The sequence below is a fragment of the Cyprinus carpio genome, chromosome A3, assembly GCF_018340385.1.
Source record: "Cyprinus carpio isolate SPL01 chromosome A3, ASM1834038v1, whole genome shotgun sequence".
Lineage (NCBI taxonomy): Eukaryota > Metazoa > Chordata > Actinopteri > Cypriniformes > Cyprinidae > Cyprinus > Cyprinus carpio.
Window position 1 is genome coordinate 36,613,331 of NC_056574.1, and position 22,203 is coordinate 36,635,533.

Consider the following 22,203-nt stretch of genomic DNA (forward strand, 5'->3'; position numbering starts at 1 on the left):
TTAACGCCGCAGCCCTGCGGCGGCAGTACGCGCGGCGGTATTACTCATTTTGGTTGTCTACCTACTGTAATAAGCCCTCTTGCATAAACTTTACAGGTTTCCCATAATAAAGATGGGTTATCTGTGGATAAAGAATTAATAGATAGAAAAGATTTAAATTCAGAAGAGAAGTAAACTGAAAATGCACTGTCTCTAAGTGCTGCAATATTAAGTCTCCACTGTATAGAATAGTCCACAGTATTCCCAAATTGAAGCTCCATAGTGACACTGGCATGATCTGACAGTATAATACTTTCTATATTACAAGATAGTACTAAATGCAAATCTGTTTCCGGCATAAAAAAGTAATCTAATCTTGACTGACAATGATAGGAAGTAGAAAAAAAAATGTATATTCCTTATCAGCAGGGTGAAGAGTTCTCCAGACATCTACAAAACCAAGATCTTTACAAATATTCTGAAGAGATCTCGCCTGAGCAGTTAGAGGTGCAGAGCTATGTGGGTACCTATCTACAAGAGGATTCAGTACACAATTAAAATCTCCCCCAACAATAGTTAAATCTGCTGGCCTGGCAATCATGTCCAAAAACACTTTAGTAACAAAGTCAGATGGATGAGCTGGGGGATAATACATATTTAGTATGAGAATAGATTTACCTTGCCACACACCTTCAATAATAACATAGCGACCGTTCCTATCTTTAATACAGTTTAAAACTTTGAATGGTAAATTACGTTTAATGAGAATAGCAACACCTCTACTTCTAGATGTAAAAGATGAAAAATATATCTGCCCAAAAAAACCCTGTCGTAATTTTAAATGTTCTATGTCACTCAAATGAGTCTCTTGTAAAAGAGCAATTTCGATATTTCCTTTTTTCAAAAAAGTAAGTATCTTTCTTCGTTTTACAGGATTATGGATACCTCAAATATTCCAAGTACAAATCCTAAGCACTCTAGACATTAAAAACTGTACAGACAATCAGTGGATCCATAATACATATAATCACAAAATATATTCCAGTAAGTGTACCCTTCAAAAATCTGCGCTTTGAACAAAAATAAAATAAAATACCAATAAAACAGAAAACTATTCAAGGGAACAAACCTGCCAAACATGCAGGAAGGACTATTCTAACTTTTTTCTTCTGTAGGCCACTGCCTACCCCCACAAACACCACTCACATCCTTTAACATAGGGTAAACACAAACGTCACCAAGCTCTCAGCAACATAATACAACTTCTTCACTCAGTGAATTATTTTGTTCATGTACCACATAACTTCCCGCGAAAGTTTGTCACACTAGCCCAGGCTATCAATGAACGCAGTCACGTCATCCGGTGAGGCGAAGCGCTTCATCGTCCCGTTGATGTTCAGCCTCAGAGTTGCAGGATACAGCAAGGCATATTCGATCTTCATTTTCTGCAATCGTTTCTTGACATCGTCGAAAGCTTTGCGTTTCTTTATTACTATTGCAGAATAATCGTTGAAGAATGAAATCCTCAGTCCCTCGTTAGTGCTCCTCTTGGGATCTGTGCCAACATGATGAGCTGTGTTCAACACTCGCTGCTTATCCGTAAAGTTGTGGAACTTAATGTGACAGGTCTGGGTCGTTGAGCAGGTCCTGGCAAAGGAGTCAAAGAGCGATGAGCACGATCAAGCTTGATCCGCCCTGCTTTCGTTGTAATCTTCAAGTAATCGGGCAGCCACTTTTCAAAGAAACACACCGGATCACTGCCTTCAGTTCCCTCTGGCAACCCGAGTAGACGCAAATTACATCTGCCCCTGCGATTCTCCAGATCGTCGATATGCGCTGACATTTCGCACACTTTTTTTTGAAGATCAGCCACCGTAGCTTGGATGCATTCAGTCGAATTTTCCACACCGGCGATCCGCTCCTCCTCCTCACCCACTCGCTCGACCAAGGCCTGGAACTGAACTGTCTGATCATTTATCGCGGACAGGACAGTATTCACTTTCTCATCTATTACCTTCGTAATGTTTTCAGTTAATTTGTCCAAAGCTTGAGCAAAGTTGGAGTTGGAGCTTTCCTCCTCACGACTATTCACGCTCACATCGTCCATATTAACATCCTGTTCGACGTCGCTGATGGTAGAACTTTTTGACACAATCTTCTTAGCTTTCGGCATTCTGTCAGATCCTTTTAAAAAATATTGATCTGAAGACATGGCACAGTAACACTTCAACCAAGTAGAATGATTTCACTGAGTGAAAATATATGTTAAACTGAATGTTTGAAGTAATGTCACGAGAGCTCGCCAAAACGCGTGTCTGTTGTACGACGCCATCTTCCTCCCCCCTTCATTATTGCTTTGAACAAGTCTTTTATTTTGACTTTTCTCCCTTCAAAATGTGTATAATTCCATCTAAATACAACTGCTAATCTGGCATGGCTAGTACATAATTGATAAACCAAAAGTCTATTGATGTCTTCTTCCGAAAAAATATTTTCCCCCATCACTCCTCCAAATCCACATCCTTAAAACAATTCTTTTTTAACAGACTTTTTAAGAAAACAAAAAAATATTTTAATTCATTACATTCCAAAAAATAATGCAAAAAAGTCTCATGGTCATTGTTACATACATCACACATCACATTATTAGCATTATTTATTTTGTTTAGTACCATATTTGTATAGATTATATTGTGCCTGATTGAGAAGTCATTATTTTTTACATTCTATAGTACTGTATTTTATATCCATATTTGACCATATTTTCTTTATATCTAAATCTTCAAACACCCTACTCCATATTTTTTCAGATGCTGGCTCTTTTATTTGATCCATTATTAACAGGTCATAGACTTTCTTTACGCTAATGCTTTTTATGTTATATTTTTCCCCGTCTTTCATTATGTACATCTCAGGCAAATCCTGTTGTTTTTTCTTTACACAACTTCTTTCTATAACATTCACCCATTTCGATGGTAAACTTGCTTTAAATCTTTCATATATTTTATTCACCTTCTCTCTGCTCTCCAAGCCGTCCAACTCACACACTGAGTCCTATATACAGTTATTTCTGAGAAAATCTGGAATATCTTCATAAATAATATCTTTCACTTGCCTTATTCCGGCTTCTAAGAATTTGGGCTCATACAATGTTTTATTGTTGTGTTTAAATTTCTCATTTAAAAACAATGGCAAATATATAAATGTGTGCACCTCTGTGCAATCATACTCTGTTTTTGGCAGGAACTGCCTCCATGCCTCCATCACCTCTCTGTATATGTCTGGGATTCCTACAGTCATTGACTGCTTAAAGCCCATATTACACCCATACTTTCCCATACTTCCCACATCATCAATGTATTTCTTTAAGAATTCTCTCCAACCGAACTCCCATCTTCTTTCCATACATTTTTTAACAGTTTTTATTCTTATTGCCAACTTTTTTGTTTCTAAATCAATCAGCTTTAGTCAACCTTCCTGTTTCCTCGCCACCAATGTTTTTTGTGCAATTTTCACTCCTTTCCCTTCCCATATAAAATCATGTACGATTTTATTTAACTCATTCATCACCCACTGAGGCATTTCAATTACACTCATTACATATACACATACCAAGAGCATAAGATTATTAACCACAGTTATTTTTCCTTTTATCCTTAATTTTCTTCCTTTCCATGCAGTACAAATTGTTCTTATCTTATTTATCACTCCAGCCCATGTTATATCCCTTGCCTCCTTGGAATCTACCCCCAAATATACACCCAACACCTTCATGTACTTTTCTTCAACCCTCACACCTACATCAGCTCTTTCTACTTCTCCTATATACATTATTTCAGATTTTTCTCTGTTTATTTTCGCCCCTGATGCCTTTCCATGTTTTTCTACCAACTCTAAGACCTTTCCTACACTGCTTATCTCCCTTACTGTCACTGTTGTGTCATCGGCATACTGGTTAATTACACACTTCCCTCCATACGGCAACTCAATTCCTCTTATTCTCTTGTCTCTCTTAATTAATGAGGTCAAAGGTTCTACTGAAAGGGCGTATAATAAAGCAGATAGTGGGCAGCCTTGCTGCACTGACCTTCCCACATCAAATGTATCCATCAATATTCTGTTCACCTTTACACAGCTTCTTGCACTTCCATACAATCTCCTCACCCATCCTACCATTCTCTCCCCAAAACCAAACTTTTCTAAGACCTTAAATAAAAACTTGTGTTCGACTCTATCAAAGGCCTTGTTCCAGTCAATCCCCAACATTATCCCACCCTTCCCATCCCTCATCATATATTCAGTCACATCTCTGATTGTTCCAATTGTGTCTGCTATATCTCTTCCAGGAATGCTGTAGCTTTGTGTTGGCTGAACGATGTCTCCTATTACTCTTTTCATCTTATTTGCTAAAACTTTGGTAAGTATTGTGTAGTCTGTATTCAACAAGCTAATCGGCCTATAATTTTCTAAATCTAATTTATTCCCCTTTTTAAAAACTAGTGTTATCACTCCTTCTACCATTTTACTTTGTATTATTTCCGTTCTCTCTATTCCCTTATATACTTCCACTAAAATTGGTGCTACATCATTTTTATATAATTTATACCATTCTGTCCTTATCCCATCACTTCCTGGGCTTTTCCCACTTCTTAAACCTTCTATTGCAGCTATAACCTCTTCTTCCTCTATCTCTCTATCACACCATCTCTTTTCTTCTTCCCCTAGCTCACTCTCTAAACACTTCAATACTTCCTCTATACTTGCCTCATCCACACATCCTCTCTTATACAACTCACCATAAAACTCTTGCACCCTCTCCAAGATCTCTACATAATCTGTTATTATCTCTCTCTTTTTTGAATTTATTTCATGGATACATGTCTTACTTTGCCTTCTTTTTTCTAAACCCAGGAAATACCCTGTACACTTTTCTCCTTCCAGTGCATATTCCACCTTACTTCTTAAAATTGCTCCTCTACATTTTTCCTTCTCGTATCTCTCTAACCTCATTTTCACTTCTATATACTTTTCCATGCAATATCCTTCTTCATCATCTTTTCTGCTGAGTTCTATCATCACTTTTTCTCTGAGCTCCCTTTCCTCTTTCATCATCTTCTCTTTTCTTTTCTTACTATACCTCATGCTTAAAACTTTAATTTTGTTCTTTTCCTCCCATCTCTTTCCAATGTCATTATTTAATTTATCTTCCTCCAAGCATTCCTCCAACCACTGATTTTCCTGAAGTAGTAACACTTTCATCTGTTGTCTATACTCCTCTTCTTCAATATACCCAGCATTTAATATCCACATCCCTCCACCCACCTCCCTCCTTCCGACTTTGATTCCAAATCTAACCCCATCATGATCACTAAAGTTATTCCTCTGATGTCTTCATCAGTATAGCTTATGGTATCTCCTTGTACAATCACAAGATCAATCCTACTCTGTTTTAATATCCATTCTTTCATCTGCCTCCTTGTGAGCTCTCTCTTCTCCGGATTCTCATGTCTCCATGCATCTAGTAATCCCTTATCTCTCATTACTTCCATTAACATTAATCTTGATTTTTTTCCCACCTGAAACTCCCCCCTTTCCCAACATCCAATCTACTACATATAATGTTAAAATCGCCTACTATTATGCACCTTCCAACAATTAGATCCTTTAGTTCCTCAATACAACACCTCTTATCATTTTCCACATTGGGAACATATATATTAATTAATCTGAATTCAATACCTTTGAATTTAAATTCTACAACTAAAATTCTCCCTACCTGGTCTCTGTACACCTGCCTTACATTTTCAATCCTATCTTTTTTAATCATTATCGCTACACCCCTTGCATTTCTTGCACCATTATTAAAGTATATATCTCCCTTCCATACCTCCCTTACTTCTCTCACTTTTTCATCATCCCAATTCGTTTCTTGAATACAAATTATATCACTCCTATACGTAAATTTTAACTCCTTCAACTTATTAATATTCCTTAACCCATTTGTATTTACTGAAGTAACAGAAATCATACAAGCAACCCAAAGAAGAAGATATTCTTTTTTAAAACAAAACATCTAATACCATAACAGAATTCACGTACCAGAGCGTTGTTCTTTTATCAGTTCAATTCTGTCCTTATCACTCTCCGCCTTTCTTTTGACAGTCAGTCTTTGTAATGTTGTCTGCATCCTTTGAGGAAGCTTACTTTCCTTATTTTGGAGGTATTGCTAGTTGCACTACCTTCTTCTCTTTCTTAGTTCCCACTACCTTTACATCCTCCTCCTCCTCTTCCTTCTCCTCTATCCCTTCCCCATCATCGGCCTCCTCACCAGCTGTCCCAGCTCTTTGTCCCCTTCCAGCTCCATCCTGTCCATCACCGCTTTCTCCTCCGTCTTTTGTAACCGCCATGTCATCCTTGTTCTCTGTGCTTTGCTTCTCTGCTTGATCTTCCTCCCTCCTCTCATCATCTTCACTTTGTTCACCCTCCTCCTCTGTCACTCTCGCTGTTCGCTCTCCACACTCCCTTGCATAGTGGCCTACTTTGCCACATGTAAAACATTTAAACTCTGGGCATTCTCGAATCAAATGTCCTGTTTTAATGCACAACCTGCAGACATGCACCTGCCTGTCGTGTGTCACACGAAAGTACTCTTTGCCCTCTATAGCAATCTTTGCATTTAAAAACAAAGGTTGATTCAAAATCGTTTCTCTTCCTTGTGGCTTAAAATCAATATGTGGTAAGAAATCCTTCCATGCATCTAAAACCTCTTTATAAAAATCTGGAATTCCTTTTATCATTCCTTTTTTAACTCTCATCCATAAAATGTCATTCCCCATTCCCAAATTTGAACATTTGTTTTAAAAAATGTTTCATTATTACTTTCCATTCCTCCATCTTTTCTCCATTTAGATATTTCTTTACAGTTTTCCCTCTCATACTCTTCTTCCTCTGTTCAACATCCATTAACCCCAACCCCCCTTCTTCTTGAGAACCAATCAATGTCTTGTGTGCAATTCTGGGAGCCTTATTACTCCATAAAAATTCCAACACAATACTCTTCACTCTCTTTTCTACCCACATTGGCATTGCAGTAACAGATAAATTGTACCACATCTTAGAGAGCATTAGACTATTCGCAATTATAACTCTTCCTTTCAACTCCAGATTCTCAGTTTCCAAAAAAACAATCTTCTTTTCATTTCTCCCACAATCTCCTCCCATCTTTTATCTCTTGAGCTTTTTTCATCTTTCCCCTAATTTACTCCTATAATCTTAATTTATTTCTTTTCGTTAAAAGCAATGCAAGCTGGTAATACTGGCGCTTCTCCAAATCTCATAAAAGCAGTTTTTTCACATTTATCTTTACACCTCTCGCTTTACAAAATTTCTGCATAAGTTCCATTACTATTTTAATGCTCTCTACTTCTTCTATTATCAAGGTGGTATCATCAGCGTACTGAAAAATCTTTTGTCCTTCCCATCCATTTTCAATATTTATACCTTTCATTCTTTGGTCTTTATTTAATCTTCATTCCTAGAGGCTCTGCCACCAAGGAATACAACTGAGCTGACAGTGGACAGCCCTGTTTTATGGATCTAGTTATCTTAAAAGCATCCGTTAAAAACCATTACATTTAATAAAACTCATTGCATCTTTATATAACATCTCAATCCATTTTCTAAAATTCTCTCCAAAACCAAAACGTTTTAAAATCGCAAATAAAAACTCCACCCTGTAAAAATCTTTTTCAAAATCCATGCTTATCACATACCCACTCTTCTTTTCTTCATTCATATAACTCATCACATCCTTTATGTTGCGAACTGTATCTGATATATCTCTCCCCTTAACTCCATATGCTTGATTTGATAAAATGATCTTAAGCAACACACTTTTCAGTCTGTTTGCTAAAATTTTACTAAAATTTTAAAATCTGCATTTAGCATAGTGATTGGTCTATAATTTTTAAAATCCTCTCTATCCCCTTTTCTCTTGAATATTATTTTCACTAGACCCATTCCCATTGTTTGATTAATCTCTCCCTTTTCAAAAATCTCATCATACACTTGTTTTAGGATTTTCATTAATTTATCCTTAAAAGCTTTATAAAATTCATTTGTTATTCCATCTTTACCTGGACTTTTATTCCCCTTATTCTGTCCCTCTATGTTCAATAGAATTGTATTAGTTCGCTAGTGCATTTCTTTATTTTTCCACTAGGGGTCAGTATCTCTTTTAGTGTTTTGGGGGTTCTTCTTCGATTATATTTTGCATTCACTATGACTGCGCTCTGTTGGTGATGTGTTGAGGCAGCAGGAAAAAAGTTTGTTTCACGCAGTGTGAGAAAATGTCCTGAGGTGTTGACATGCTACACTCCTCTCAGACCCCTTACATCTTTGGGAAGCTTTGACATGCCATAATCTGTAAGTAATAAATGGCCAATTTTGTTTTTCTAAAAGTTCTGTTACTTAAGAGGTTATTTTGACTCTTACAAGCAAAAAGATGTTTGTGATCTAAGTCAAGCTAATGTTGCTAGCTTCTGTTTGGTATGTGGGCTATTTAAAGATCAGCAACCCTAATGCGCAATGTATTAGGTCCATATTGACAAAAAAACTAAAGCTTACAGCACCTGGTATTCCCAGGCGGTCTCCCATCCAAGTACTAACCAGGCCAGACCCGACCCTGCTTAGCTTCCGAGATCAGACGAGATCGGGTGCGCTTAGGGTGGTATGGCCGTAAGCGAGGCGCTGCTGCAAAGTGTGGGCTATTTAAAGATCAGCCACCCTAATCTGCAGTATATTAGATCAATTTTTGACGAAAAAACTAAAGCTTACAGCACCTGGTATTCCCAGGGGGTCTCCCATCCAAGTACTAACCAGGCCCGACCCTGCTTAGCTTCCGAGATCAGACGAGATCGGGCGCGCTCAGGGTGGTATGGCCGTAAGCGAGAGTTGCTGCATAGTGTGGGCTATTTAAAGATCATCAACCCTAATGCGCAATGTATTAGATCCATATAGACGAAAAAACTAAAGCTTACAGCACCTGGTATTCCCAGGCGGTCTCCCATCCAAGTACTAACCAGGCCCGACCCTGCTTAGCTTCCGAGATCAGACGAGATCGGGCGCGCTCAGGGTGGTATGGCCGTAAGCGAGGGCTGCTGCAAAGTGTGGGCTATTTAAAGATCAGCAACCCTAATGCGCAATGTATTAGATCCCTATAGACAAAAAAAAACTAAAGCTTACAGCACCTGGTATTCCCAGGCGGTCTCCCCATCCAAGTACTAACCAGGCCCGACCCTGCTTAGCTTCCGAGATCAGACGAGATCGGGCGCGCTCAGGGTGGTATGGCCGTAAGCGAGAGCTGCTGCATAGTGTGGGCTATTTAAAGATCAGCAACCCTAATGCGCAATGTATTAGATCCATATAGACGAAAAACTAAAGCTTACAGCACCTGGTATTCCCAGGCGGTCTCCCATCCAAGTACTAACCAGGCCCGACCCTGGCTTAGCTTCAGACGAGATCGGGCGCGCTCAATTATTTTTTTTTTTTTTTTTTTTTTTTTCTTCACAGTCAAAATACAAGTTGTGTACAAGACAATAAAGCTGTTACAGGGAAATTTTCATCACAAAAGCATTTTTCCAAAATATGCATAACACTAAAAACCAAAAACATCTAAAATCACAAATTCATCAAATTCATTAATCTTCTCTTGGCATAAAAAAAGTGCTTTTGTTTTAAAATATATGTAACCTCCTTCGTAAAAATTCCATAAAAATCCCCCATCTTGTTTTCCAGTTTAAAATAACTGTACAGCATTTTTACATAATCTTCAACCAAGTGTTTAAAAATCAACCATAGGTTTACAATAAAATCTCTGTTTTTGACTATATTCCTTCTTTTCCATATTGCTTTTTTAGCCAAAATTAAAAACAAATTAATTAGTTTCTTGTTTGCTGTATTCTCTGCCATTCCAAACATAAAAAATCTATTCCAGTTGCAGTCCCCCTCATTATCTCTTAAGTCTTTGATTATTTCCTTTAATTCCTTAAAAAATAGGCTCAACTTCTCACAGAATAAAAACAAATGTAGAATTCCTTCATCTTCTTTTTTACAAACTCTGCATTGGGCATTAGTTTCTTTCTGCATTGCACACAATCCTCATTTCCGTAAAAATCACATTTTGTCTAATAAAATAATCAAAACTTTCTAAATCCACATCCAACCATTTCCATGTCATGTTCTTCCAGATTTCTTCCTCTTCAATTTCATTAAAATGCCTTTTCCATAACTTATTGGCAATAGGTTTTTTAAAAACTCCATTTATAAAAAACCCATAAAACATTTTAACAGAACCCAAATTAAAATTCACCATATTGTCTTTACATTTTAGAAACACGCTCATTTTCTTTTCTTTTTCTCCCTCCTTAATAATTTCATCCAGCCATTGTCCTGGGATTGCTTTTTTTACTTGTTCGTATTGTCTTTTTAAAAACATTTACATTAAAGTCCTCCTTCTCCTCATCCATTGCATCTATGATCACTTGAAGTGGTAAAAATCCCTCTTTTAAATTCCCATAAAACATCTCTCACCTTTACAAACCCCACTTTCAACCACTTCTTAAAATAGTTATCATACTCTTGCATCTTTATTTTTCCCATTTAAAAACAGAGGTTGATTTAAAATCATTTCCCTCCCCTCCGGATTAAAATCCACCTCTGTTAAAAAAAGCCTCCAAGCGCTTAAAACCTCTTTGTAAAATCGTGGGATCCCCTCCATCATCCAATTCTTAAGCTTCATCCATAAAACATTTTCCCCCAAATTAAAATCCCCACATTTATTTAAATAAAGAGCCATCAATCTCTTCCACTCTGCTCTGTTCGTATCATCCAAATATTTTCTTACCACCTTTACTCTCATGCTTTTCATTTTTTGTTCTACATCCACCAAACCCATCCCTCCCTCCCCCGGTTTCCCTATCAGTGTAAAATATGCAATTCTTGGAGGCTTTTTGTCCCATAAAAATTCTAAAAACCACATTTCTTTATTCTTTTAAAAACCCAGTCTGGCAATGGCATCACATGTAATGTATACCACATTCTAGATAACATTAGCATGTTTACAACTAAAATTTTCCCCTTTAAACTTAAAAACCTGCTTCTCCAGAAAATCAGTCTTCTTTCCATCCCTCCCACCGTCTCTTCCCACATACTGTCCATAGCCTCCTTTTCATTCTTTGCTACAATTATTCCTAAAATCTTTATTTCTTGCACCTCCGTAAACTTACAGATCCCTGTAAGAACCTCCGCCCTTCCATATTTCATGTATACAGTCTTCATTCTTTCATTTATTTTTGCACCCGAACCCTCACAATACAGTTTTGTTTTCTCCATCACTCTTTTAACACTTTCTACATTTTCAACCACAATTGTCGTGTCATCAGCATATTGAAATATTTTCTTTAATTCTTCTCCCTCTTCCATTTGTATTCCATTTATTCTTTTTTCTCTATTTATTAAAAGCCCTAAAGGTTCTGCTACCAAAGATTACAACTGCGCCGACAATGGACACCCCTGTCTTATGGATATTAAAACTTTAAAAGGTTGAGTTAAAAAAACCGTTGCATTTTACTTTTGTAAATATATCCCTGTATAAAACCGAAATCCATTTTATAAAATTATTCCCAAACCCAAATTCCTTTAAAACTGCAAATAAAAAGCCATGTTCTGTCAAAAGCCTTTTCGAAATCCCATACTAATAACATAAGCAGTTTTGCCTTTTTCTTTTATATACCCTACTATATCTCTAATGCTGCTAGTAACATCTGCTATATCTCTTGCCTTTACTCCATACGCTTGGTTTGTTTTCTATTATATTTGGCATGACATTTTTTTAATCTGTTTGCTAAGACCTTGGCTAAAATTTTAAAATCAGTGTTTAGCATTGTAATGGGTCTAAAATTTTTCAGCTCAGTTTTGTCTCCTTTTTTCTTGTATATTATTTTCATTAATCCTAGCCCCATTCTTGGGCTTACTCTTTCTTTTTTAAAAACTTCTTCAAAAATTTCATTTAAAATCACGCTTACTTTTTCCTTAAAAACTTTGTAAAACTCACTTCCAATACCATCTACTCCGGGGCTTTTCCTCACTCTTAATTGATTTATGGCATGTATGATCTCTTCAGTTTCTATTTCCCTTTCACATATTTTTTTATCCTCTTCACCAACTTTCCTTGTTATCTGTTGCAACAAAATATTCCTTTTTTCCTCATCTCCCCCCTCCGACTTAAAAAGTTCCTCATAAAATGATTTCACTTCTTTTAAAATCCCCCCTGTATCTGAGACCACCTGTCCATTCCTACTTTTAAGTTCTTTAATTGTTTCCGCTCTCACCCCCTGCTTTTCTCAAGATTAAAAAAGAATCTGCTACATTTTTCCCCTTCCACCGTATATTTTGCTTTGCTTCGTAACATTGCCCCCTTGCATTTCTCCTCTTCTATTTTTCTCAACGTATTTTCTATTTCAATTACTTTTTGCACATCTACTTTCGTTTTTATTTAACTCCTCTTTTAGAGTTCTCCTTATTTCTCTCTCCTTGGTTCTTTTAACCTTTTGTAATAAATTACAGTAGTTCATAGAATATTTCTTAATATCATACTTAACATTTTCCCACCATTGCCTTTTGTCTTCCATATACATCTGGTCTTTTTTCCTCCCATCTAATATAATTTCAATCTCTTTTTTAAAACTTTCATTCTTTAAAACCTCAGTGTTTAAAATCCACACCCCAGGTCCCTTTGTTTGTCTTTTAAAATCCATCGTCATTAAAACCATTTTGTGATCGCTTAAGGTCGTTTCTTTGTAAAATATTCCATCAATGAAACATTCAAGATTTCTGGTACTTAAAAAATAGTCTATTCTGGTTTGGCACATAAAATTCCCCACCAACTGTCTTCTTGAAAATTCCTTCTTTTTTCCATTTCTTTCCCGCCACACATCAATCATATTTTTCTCTTCCATCAATGACCTTAGTTCTTTTCTACCCCCATCCGATTTGAAAACCATCCCATTTGCCATATCCATTTTACTAAAAACAGTGTTAAAATCCCCTGCAATCACCACCTTCCCCCATTTTTCAATTACATCAGCTAAAACATTAAAATATATTTTCTTTTCTTTTTCTCCATTGGGAGCGTGCACGTTCACTAAAACAAAATTGTCTTCTTCCATTTCAATTTCTACCACCATACATTTTCCTTTTTTATCATTATATATAATTTTTGTCTTTATACCTCTGTCTTTTCTTATTAAAACCGCCACTCCTCCTCCCATTTTTTCCTCTTCATTATTCACAAGTAATTCCCCTTCCCATCTTTTTCTAATATCCTCCATAACATTCTCTTTCCAGTTTGTCTCTTGCAATAAAATCACATCTTCATTTCGACACAATTCCTTCACCTTTTCAAATTTATAAACATTCATTAATCCTCTAGCATTAAAAGTCACAATTTTCAGCACCATAAAATAAATAAAAGCCATAAAATCCCCATATTGTCAGTTCATTCCCTCTCCTTCCTTTTACCATTTCCCCACTGTCCTGTTTTTTCCCTCACATCCTTGTTTTAATACTTTTTCTTTTGGCTTTCTCTAAATTTGGTGTTACCTTAGTTTCTCTTCTTCTTTTATTGACTCCTGTAGTGCCGGCATTCGTCGATGCATTCACTGTCTTTGTCCATTCTCCCCATCCTCGCTGACCCACTCCTGCTCCTCTGTCCTTTCCAGTTGAATCTGTAAAGTATCAGTTATTTCCATCAGTGCCCCCGTTTCCTCACTGCACTGCGTTAATCCGGTCCTTTCACTTTCCTCTTCAACGTCCGTGCTTGTGGTATCCTCTCTTTGTGTTCCTTCCGTGTTCTCGTGTAGCTCCTCTTCTCCGTCTTCCTCATGCATCTGCCCACACCCCTGCCCTTCCTCCTGATGTTTGTTCCCCGAACCAGCACTCGCACTTGTTTAACACAAGCCTGCAGTCCGGGGCACCTCACCGCATTACAGTCCCTCGCGAAATGTCCCCTTTCCGAGCACTTACAACATTTGAAGTCGGGACAGTCCTTCATCATGTGTTCAGGGCTCATACATAACCTACAGGTTCTCACCTGCTGGCTATGTATCACCCTGAAATACTGAGGTCCCTCTTCCGTCTCCATTCTCGTGCTGTAGGGCAGGGAAGCCACCTCTTTTGGAAACCGTACTCTCAGGAATCTCGTTCCATCCTCAATGCGGGTGCCCGGGTAGAATCTCCTTTTGATCTGTGAGATAGGAGTCACCCCCCCATCCCTCCAGCTTCTTTAAAATATCGTCATCCTCCAGGTAAGCAGGCAGATGCATGAAAGATACAGCAAAATCCTTATTGTTCAACTTTTTAATTTCACAAGTCTTTCCTTTAATCATCAATCCTTCTTCCAGTTTCTCAATATCTTCCTCTTTTTCCAATGTAATTTCATATTGTTTCATCATTTTTGGTCTTACCGCTAGTATGCTAGTCACTTCGATCTTGTCTTTCAATGCTTCTATAATGTCCTCTGCTCTCCCCTCTTGTACCTCCGTCAAATCAATCACAACCGTTGCTTCTTTCGCATAGATCCGTTTGATTCGCCTTTCTGGGTAATCCTTTCTCGTTGTCTTTGATCCAGGTCCATTTTCAGTTAGCTGCCTTGTCTGTTTTGCCAAATCCATGTCTGTAGCCGTTAATCCGTCCATTTAACAAAAAACACAAAACTAAAACGATCCCTCCCAAACAGCAAAGCTGTTGGGAGGACAAACAACAAAAATAACACAAAAAACTAGAAACAAAATACTTATCTTGAACAAAAACAACGCAAAAAACAACACAAAAGTTTGGGTGAGCCTTTCTCACCTCCCTATAGCCAACACACTTCCTGTTTCTCACAAGCTCTCTAGCGCGCTCTGGTACGGCCGTAAGCAAGGGCTGCTGCAAAGTGTGGGCTATTAAAGATCGTTAGATCCATATAGACAAAAAAACTAAAGCTTACAGCACCTGGTATTCCCAGGCGGTCTCCCATCCAAGTACTAACCAGGCCCAACCCTGCTTAGCTTCCGAGATCAGACGAGATCGGGCGCACTTTTTTTTTTTTTTTTTTTTTTTTTTTTTTTTTTTTTTTTTTTTTTTATTTATTTATTTATATACATTTTAAAAACAATCTATATCACATTTTGGCAATAATACATTAAAATGAAAATATGTCATTTCAAGTAATGGATTCTCTTTTACAAAATTCCTGACAAACACATCTTTTTCATCATTCATATTATAGTAATCAAACAGTACATTTAGAATAAAACACAATTTTATCTTAAAAAGTCTGCACACAGGTATTTTTGTCTTCTTTTTTTTGACCATGTTTCTTCTGCTCCATATTACAAACCTAGCAATGGTTAACATGAAATTTAAAAAACACTCATTCTTGACATTACCTTTAAAACCAAATAAAAAAATTGTTTCCCATTCTTCATTAATACATCTTTGTTCTACTCCCAATTTGTTTGCCATTTGTTTTAATTTTTTTATAAAACATTGTAACTCTGTACATTTAAAGAAAAGGTGTAGCACTCCTTCATCTTCCCTATTGCATACCTTACATATTGCATTGCTTGCCAGACCAATTTTGCACAGTCTCATTTCACTTAATAAACAATTATGTCTTAAAATGTAATCAAAATTTTCTAAAACTGGACTTTTCCACCAAGCTCTCAGATTCTGCCATATATTATTTTTTTCCACGCTTGGGAATATTCTTTGCCAATATTCTCCCGCTTTTGGTGTTATAAAAACATCTTTACATAAACAAGAATAAAACATCTTTAATATACCATCTTTAAAATCATATTGTTTGTCATTGATTTTATAAGCAACCACCATTCCATCCTTACAATTTGTTTGTGTTTTATCTTCTAAAATATTTATCCATTCTTTCGGTATTACCTCTTTCAATTTTTTAAATTGATTTTCTAAGACTGTTTTACTTTCATCATCATAATTTTCTACAATTGCATCCCTTATTACTTGCACAGGTACAAAGCCAGGTATCACTTCATACATAATATCTTTTATTTGCTTTATCCCCGCATCAAACCATTTTTTATAAAAAATGGCTTGATGTCCCCTTTTAATTGTATTATTTAAAAACAGTGGTTGTCTTAAAATCTCTTCCTTACTTAAAGACATACAAACAACATACTTTCTAAATTCCCCCCATGCTTTTACAACTTCTTTATAAAACTCTGGAATTCCATTCATCATGTTTTCTTTTAGTTTCATCCATAGAACATCTTCTCCCATTTTTCCACATTTATCTAAAAAATATTTCATTACTCCCTTCCAAGCATATTTCCCATCTTTCCAATATTTATTAACAATTTTAATTCTTATACTTTTCATCCTTATGAAAGGATCTATTAGACCTAGCCCTCCTTCCTCCACCTTTCCAATTAAAGTGCCATAAGCAATTTTTGGTGTTTTCCCTTCCCATAAAAAGTTTAAAACAATAGATTTAATTTTTTTATATATCCACATAGGCAAGCTCACAGAACTTAGCACATACCACATTTTTGATAAAAATAAAGAATTGATAACTAAAACTTTCCCTTTTAAGAACAAGTTTCTTAATTTCCAGAAATTCAATCTCTTTTCCATTCCTTTTAAAACCTCCTCCCATACCGCATCCCTTATTTCATTTTCATTTTCCCCAACCCTTATACCTAAAATTTTCATATTCCTCTTCTCTTCCTTAAATTGCATTTTATTTGATACATCCTTCGTTAATCCAACTCTCATATATGTTGTTTTTTCTTTATTAACTTTTGCCCCTGTTCCTTTACAATATCTTTCTAAAATGTTCATTGCTAAGTCTATACTTTTAATATCTTTTAAAATCAATGTCGTGTCGTCTGCATATTGAAATACTTTATGTTCTGATTCCGTTTCTTTTATCCATATTCCTTTTATGTTCTTTTCCTGGTCTATTGCCAGTCCTAAAGCTTCAGATACTATTGTGTATAATAATGCTGACATAGGGCACCCCTGTCTGATCGATCTTGTTATTTTAAAATCTTCAGTTAAAAACCCATTTACTTTTACACAACTAGTTATATCTGTATATAAACATTTTATCCAATTTAAGAAATTCTCCCCAAACCCAAATCTCTCCATTACATCTATCAAATACTTGTGTTCAACTCTATCAAAAGCTTTTTCCAAATCCACACTTATTATATATCCTGTTTCTTTTTCCTCCTTCATATACCATATTATATCTCTTATATTGTTAATGACATCAGTAATATCTCTTTTTAGAACAGCATATGCTTGATTTGTTGTAATTATATTTGGTACTACTATTTTCAGTCGATTTGCTAATACTTTAGCTAATATTTTGTAATCTGTATTCAACATGCTTAGTGGTCTGTAATTTTTTAAATCCCCCTTATCCCCTTTTCTCTTGTAAATTATTTTCACCATACCTTTCTTCATACTATTAGTTAAATTTCCTTTCCTGAAAATATCTGTATATAATTCGTTTAAAATTGGACATAAAACAGCCTTAAAAACCTTATAAAATTCAGCTGGTAATCCATCTATTCCTGGACATTTGCCATTTTTTAATTGATCAATTGCTGTTCCTATTTCTAATTCCGTAATCCCACTCTCACACATTTCCTTGTCTTCCTCATTAACTTTAACTTTTATTTTTCTCAATAAAAATTCCTCATCTTCTAAAACTACCTCATTTTCAGTAAATAAATCCTTATAGAATCTTTTAATTTCTCCTAAAATTCCTGCTTTATCTTCTACAGATTTCCCATCTTTTATTTTAATACTTGTTATTATATCCGCTCTTTGTCTTGTTTTTTCCAATTCATAAAAATATTTTGTACTCCTTTCTCCTTCTACAATGTCTTTTGCCCTGCTTCTGATTATTGCTCCTTTGCACTTTTCCTCTTCAATTTTCCTTAATTCTTCCTGTAATTCTATTATCTTATCAATATCATTCACATTTACTTTCCTCATTTCTTCATCCCACTCTTTTTTGATCTTCATTTCTTTCATTCTTTTCGCTTTCTGTATTTTTTTAGAATATTCCATTGAGAATTTTTTTAATCTACTCTTTAAACTGTCCCACCAAAAACCTTTTTCCATTTCATACATTTCATCATTAACACTATTAATTATTATGCTCTCTATTTCCATTTTGTACAATTCCAATTTTAGCAGTTCTGTATTTAATATCCATACCCCCGGCCCTTTATCACTCTCATTCAAATTCATACTTATCCATAAAAAATCATGATCACTCTCACTATAATTTTTATATGAAGCCTTTGTGACATAATGTACTTCTTCTTTCTTGCATAAAAATAAGTCTATTCTACTTTGCTTTAAAATTTTATCAACAATTTGTCTTCTTGAATACTCTCTTTTCATACCATTCATCTCTCTCCACACATCCACCATATTATTTTTCTCCATTATATTATATAGTTCGTTCCTCCCTCTATCTCTTCTAAATTGCATTGAATCATCAATATCAATTCTCTGCATTACAGTATTAAAATCACCTAAAACAATAATGTTTTCTTGTTTTTCTATTAACTCATTCAGATCCTTATAAAAGTTATATTTCTCTCTTTCCTCATTAGGTGCATGTATGTTACACACTTTCATTTCTTTTCCATTACACAAGAGTTTGACTATTATTATTCTTCCATTTGTGTCTTTGTAGTCTACATCAACTTTTTCAAATACCCCTTTTTTTATTAAAATAGCTACCCCTCTTTTCCTTCCTATATCACAATTACTATACATTTCTCCATTCCACAATTTTCTAATTTCATCACTTATTTTTTCTTCCCACCTCGTTTCTTGTAGACATAACACATCACTCCTTTTTGTCAGACACATCAATCTTTCAAACTTTTGACTTTGGGATAATCCTCTAGCATTCAGCGAAACAATACTTATAGAGCTCATTAAGGAAAAGACTGGGTAAATCAAAAACCACCACTCAATTCGTTTCATTGTCTTTTAAAAAAACATGTCTTCCCTCATTTCCACTATCCTCCTTTCCTTTAGCTCTTCTCTTCTTATTTTCTGCTTTTTAAGAACCTGTTGAATGTCTATGCCACCTTTTGTTCTTGCTTTTACACCTCTATTCAGTCTTTCTAACCCTTTGTTTTCCAATCCATAAATCCTCCCCCCATTTTCCGCTTCTCTTACCTCAGGCAATATCTTCATTCCCTTATCCTCATCCTTTTCCTTTTCTTGACCTTTTTCATAGTCCATCCCAGTCATGTCCACTTCTTCCTTTTCCTTAGAAAAGTCTTTCTTAATCAGATTTTTATCCTCTTTGTGTACTCCTTCTCCCATCTCCATTCCTTGTTCTCCATCCTCGTTCCTTTCCTCATTCTCATCTATGTTGGTTTCCTCCTCTTCCTCGTCATCCTGTTTATCTTCCTCTCCTTGAGTCTGCCTTAGTGAATCATTTAAACACTCACTTGCAGTAGCTCCCATCACCTCCTGTACTTCCATATTTGTGTCCTCATTTACCTCATTTTCCATCTCACATCTGCATCTCATCATTACTTTGTCGCAGCCTTGGCACCGCGGGACTTTGCAGTCTCGCGCATAATGCCCCTGCTCAAGACAGTCTCTACATTTGAATTGAGGACAGTCCTTTTTCTCATGCTCCACACTTACACAGATCCTGCATGTCTTCACTTGATTGTCATGAATCACTCTGTAGTACTGCACTCCTTCTTCAGTCATGAACCTTGTATTATATGGTAAAGACGTCACTTCTTGTGGAAACTTTACCTTTATAAAACGCGTCCCGTCCGCCACTGTTGTCCCCGGATGATATCTCCTTCTTAGAGGCAAAATGGGAGTTACTCCCCAATTTATCAGTTTTTGAATAATTTCATCATCATCTATATAGCTGGGCAGGCTCAAGAAAGATACCATTCTTTCTGTTGCACACAGCTTCCTTATCTCACATTCTTGTCCATTAATCATTATTCCATTCAACAGCGAATCACAGTCCATCTCACTTTCCATAGTCATTTCAAAATCATTGTTATTCTTTCTTCTTAGTCCAATCAGTTTTCCAATTCCAACTTTCTCTTCAACTGATTTAATTATCATTATTATTGTTGTGTTTTCTATGTCTTTTACAGTCATTGTTAATGTTGCTTCTTTTCTGTATTCCCTCTGATACTTTGTTTGTTTGCTTAACTTCTTTATCATTTGTTGTCGTTGAGATAAATCATTTCTTTTTTCTCCACCTTCTTTATTAGTTCCAGTACCTTCAGTTGTTTGTATATCTCTTTTCCTCTCTTGTCCATTTGATTTTCCGTCTTGTTTTCTCCTTGAAACCACCTTTGCCCATGTTTCATTTCTACTTTCACCATTCCCTTCATTTATATTCCTTTCCATGTCGTCTGCAACATATCCTGATTCTCTGTTCCCCATCTCATGTTCTTTTGCCAGTCCGTGTCCTTTGTCCGTTAAATCCGTCATTTTGTTATATGAAACCCCAAACAGTATAAACTGTTTGGGGTTAAAAAAAACAAAACTAATACAAACTCAAAAAAAACTAAACAAAAAGAATAAAACTAAACTAAACTACAAAATGGAAGAGCCTCTCTCTTCCTACTACTGCCAACTCACTTCCTGTAGCTCTCTACTGCTCTCAGGGTGGTATGGCCGTAAGCGAGGGCTGCTGCAAAGTGTGGGCTATTTAAAGAACAGCAACCCTAATGCGCAATGTATTAGGTCCATATTGACAAAAAAAAAACTAAAGCTTACAGCACCTGGTATTCCCAGGCGGTCTCCCATCCAAGTACTAACCAGGCCCGACCCTGCTTAGCTTCCGAGATCAGACGAGATCGGGCGCGCTCAGGGTGGTATGGCCGTAAGCGAGGGCTGCTGCAAAGTGTGGGCTATTTAAAGATCAGCAACCCTAATGCTCAATGTATTAGATCCATATTGACGAAAAATCTAAAGCTTACAGCACTTGGTATTCCCAGGCGGTCTCCCATCCAAGTACTAACCAGGCCCGACCCTGCTTAGCTTCCGAGATCAGACGAGATCGGGCGCGCTCAGGGTGGTATGGCCGTAAGCGAGGGCTGCTGCTGCAAAGTGTGGGCTATTTAAAGATCAGCAACCCTAATGCGCAATGTATTAGATCCATATAGACACAAAAAAAAAACTAAAGCTTACAGCACCTGGTATTCCCAGGCGGTCTCCCATCCAAGTACTAACCAGGCCCGACCCTGCTTAGCTTCCGAGATCAGACGAGATCGGGCGCGCTCAGGGTGGTATGGCCGTAAGCGAGAGCTGCTGCAAAGTGTGGTCTATTTAAAGATCAGCAACCCTAATGCGCAATGTATTAGATCCATATAGACAAAAAACTAAAGCTTACAGCACCTGGTATTCCCAGGCGGTCTCCCATCCAAGTACTAACCAGGCCCGACCCTGCTTAGCTTCCGAGATCAGACGAGATCGGGCGCGCTCAGGGTGGTATGGCCGTAAGCGAGGGCTGCTGCAAAGTGTGGTCTATTTAAAGATCAGCAACCCTAATGCGCAATGTATTAGATCCATATAGACAAAAAAACTAAAGCTTGCAGCACCTGGTATTCCCAGGCGGTCTCCCATCCAAGTACTAACCAGGCCCGACACTGCTTAGCTTCCGAGATCAGACGAGATCGGGCGCGCTCAGGGTGGTATGGCCGTAAGCGAGGGCTGCTGCAAAGTGTGGGCTATTTAAAGATCAGCCACCCTAATGTGCAGTATATTAGATCAATTTTGACGAAAAAAACTAAAGCTTACAGCACCTGGTATTCCCAGGCGGTCTCCCATCCAAGTACTAACCAGGCCCGACCCTGCTTAGCTTCCGAGATCAGACGAGATCGGGCGCGCTCAGGGTGGTATGGCCGTAAGCGAGGGCTGCTGCAAAGTGTGGGCTATTTAAAGATCAGCAACCCTAATGCGCAATGTATTAGATCCATATAGACAAAAAAACTAAAGCTTACAGCACCTGGTATTCCCAGGCGGTCTCCCATCCAAGTACTAACCAGGCCCGACCCTGCTTAGCTTCCGAGATCAGACGAGATCGGGCGCGCTCAGGGTGGTATGACCGTAAGCGAGGGCTGCTGC

General features: G+C 36.9%; 11 non-coding genes across 11 annotated transcripts; all 11 read right to left on the reverse strand.

Annotated features, from left to right (window-relative positions):
• Positions 1-8,597: 8,597 nt before the first annotated feature.
• LOC122139204 lies at positions 8,598-8,721 on the reverse strand. Its single transcript, XR_006156081.1, has one exon. It is a non-coding gene; the product is annotated as a 5S ribosomal RNA (ribosomal RNA).
• An 86-nt stretch (positions 8,722-8,807) lies between these two features.
• LOC122139144 lies at positions 8,808-8,926 on the reverse strand. The gene has a single exon (XR_006156017.1). It is a non-coding gene; the product is annotated as a 5S ribosomal RNA (ribosomal RNA).
• Positions 8,927-9,010: 84 nt separating this feature from the next.
• LOC122139203 lies at positions 9,011-9,129 on the reverse strand. The gene has a single exon (XR_006156080.1). It is a non-coding gene; the product is annotated as a 5S ribosomal RNA (ribosomal RNA).
• Positions 9,130-9,215: 86 nt separating this feature from the next.
• Positions 9,216-9,335, reverse strand: LOC122139184. The gene has a single exon (XR_006156058.1). It is a non-coding gene; the product is annotated as a 5S ribosomal RNA (ribosomal RNA).
• An 11,511-nt stretch (positions 9,336-20,846) lies between these two features.
• LOC122139091 lies at positions 20,847-20,965 on the reverse strand. Its single transcript, XR_006155988.1, has one exon. It is a non-coding gene; the product is annotated as a 5S ribosomal RNA (ribosomal RNA).
• An 84-nt stretch (positions 20,966-21,049) lies between these two features.
• On the reverse strand, positions 21,050-21,168 carry LOC122139172. Its single transcript, XR_006156045.1, has one exon. It is a non-coding gene; the product is annotated as a 5S ribosomal RNA (ribosomal RNA).
• Positions 21,169-21,260: 92 nt separating this feature from the next.
• LOC122139119 lies at positions 21,261-21,379 on the reverse strand. The gene has a single exon (XR_006155992.1). It is a non-coding gene; the product is annotated as a 5S ribosomal RNA (ribosomal RNA).
• An 83-nt stretch (positions 21,380-21,462) lies between these two features.
• Positions 21,463-21,581, reverse strand: LOC122139120. Its single transcript, XR_006155993.1, has one exon. It is a non-coding gene; the product is annotated as a 5S ribosomal RNA (ribosomal RNA).
• Positions 21,582-21,665: 84 nt separating this feature from the next.
• LOC122139189 lies at positions 21,666-21,784 on the reverse strand. The gene has a single exon (XR_006156066.1). It is a non-coding gene; the product is annotated as a 5S ribosomal RNA (ribosomal RNA).
• Positions 21,785-21,869: 85 nt separating this feature from the next.
• LOC122139122 lies at positions 21,870-21,988 on the reverse strand. Its single transcript, XR_006155995.1, has one exon. It is a non-coding gene; the product is annotated as a 5S ribosomal RNA (ribosomal RNA).
• An 84-nt stretch (positions 21,989-22,072) lies between these two features.
• On the reverse strand, positions 22,073-22,191 carry LOC122139154. The gene has a single exon (XR_006156026.1). It is a non-coding gene; the product is annotated as a 5S ribosomal RNA (ribosomal RNA).
• Between the last annotated feature and the right edge of the window lie 12 nt (positions 22,192-22,203).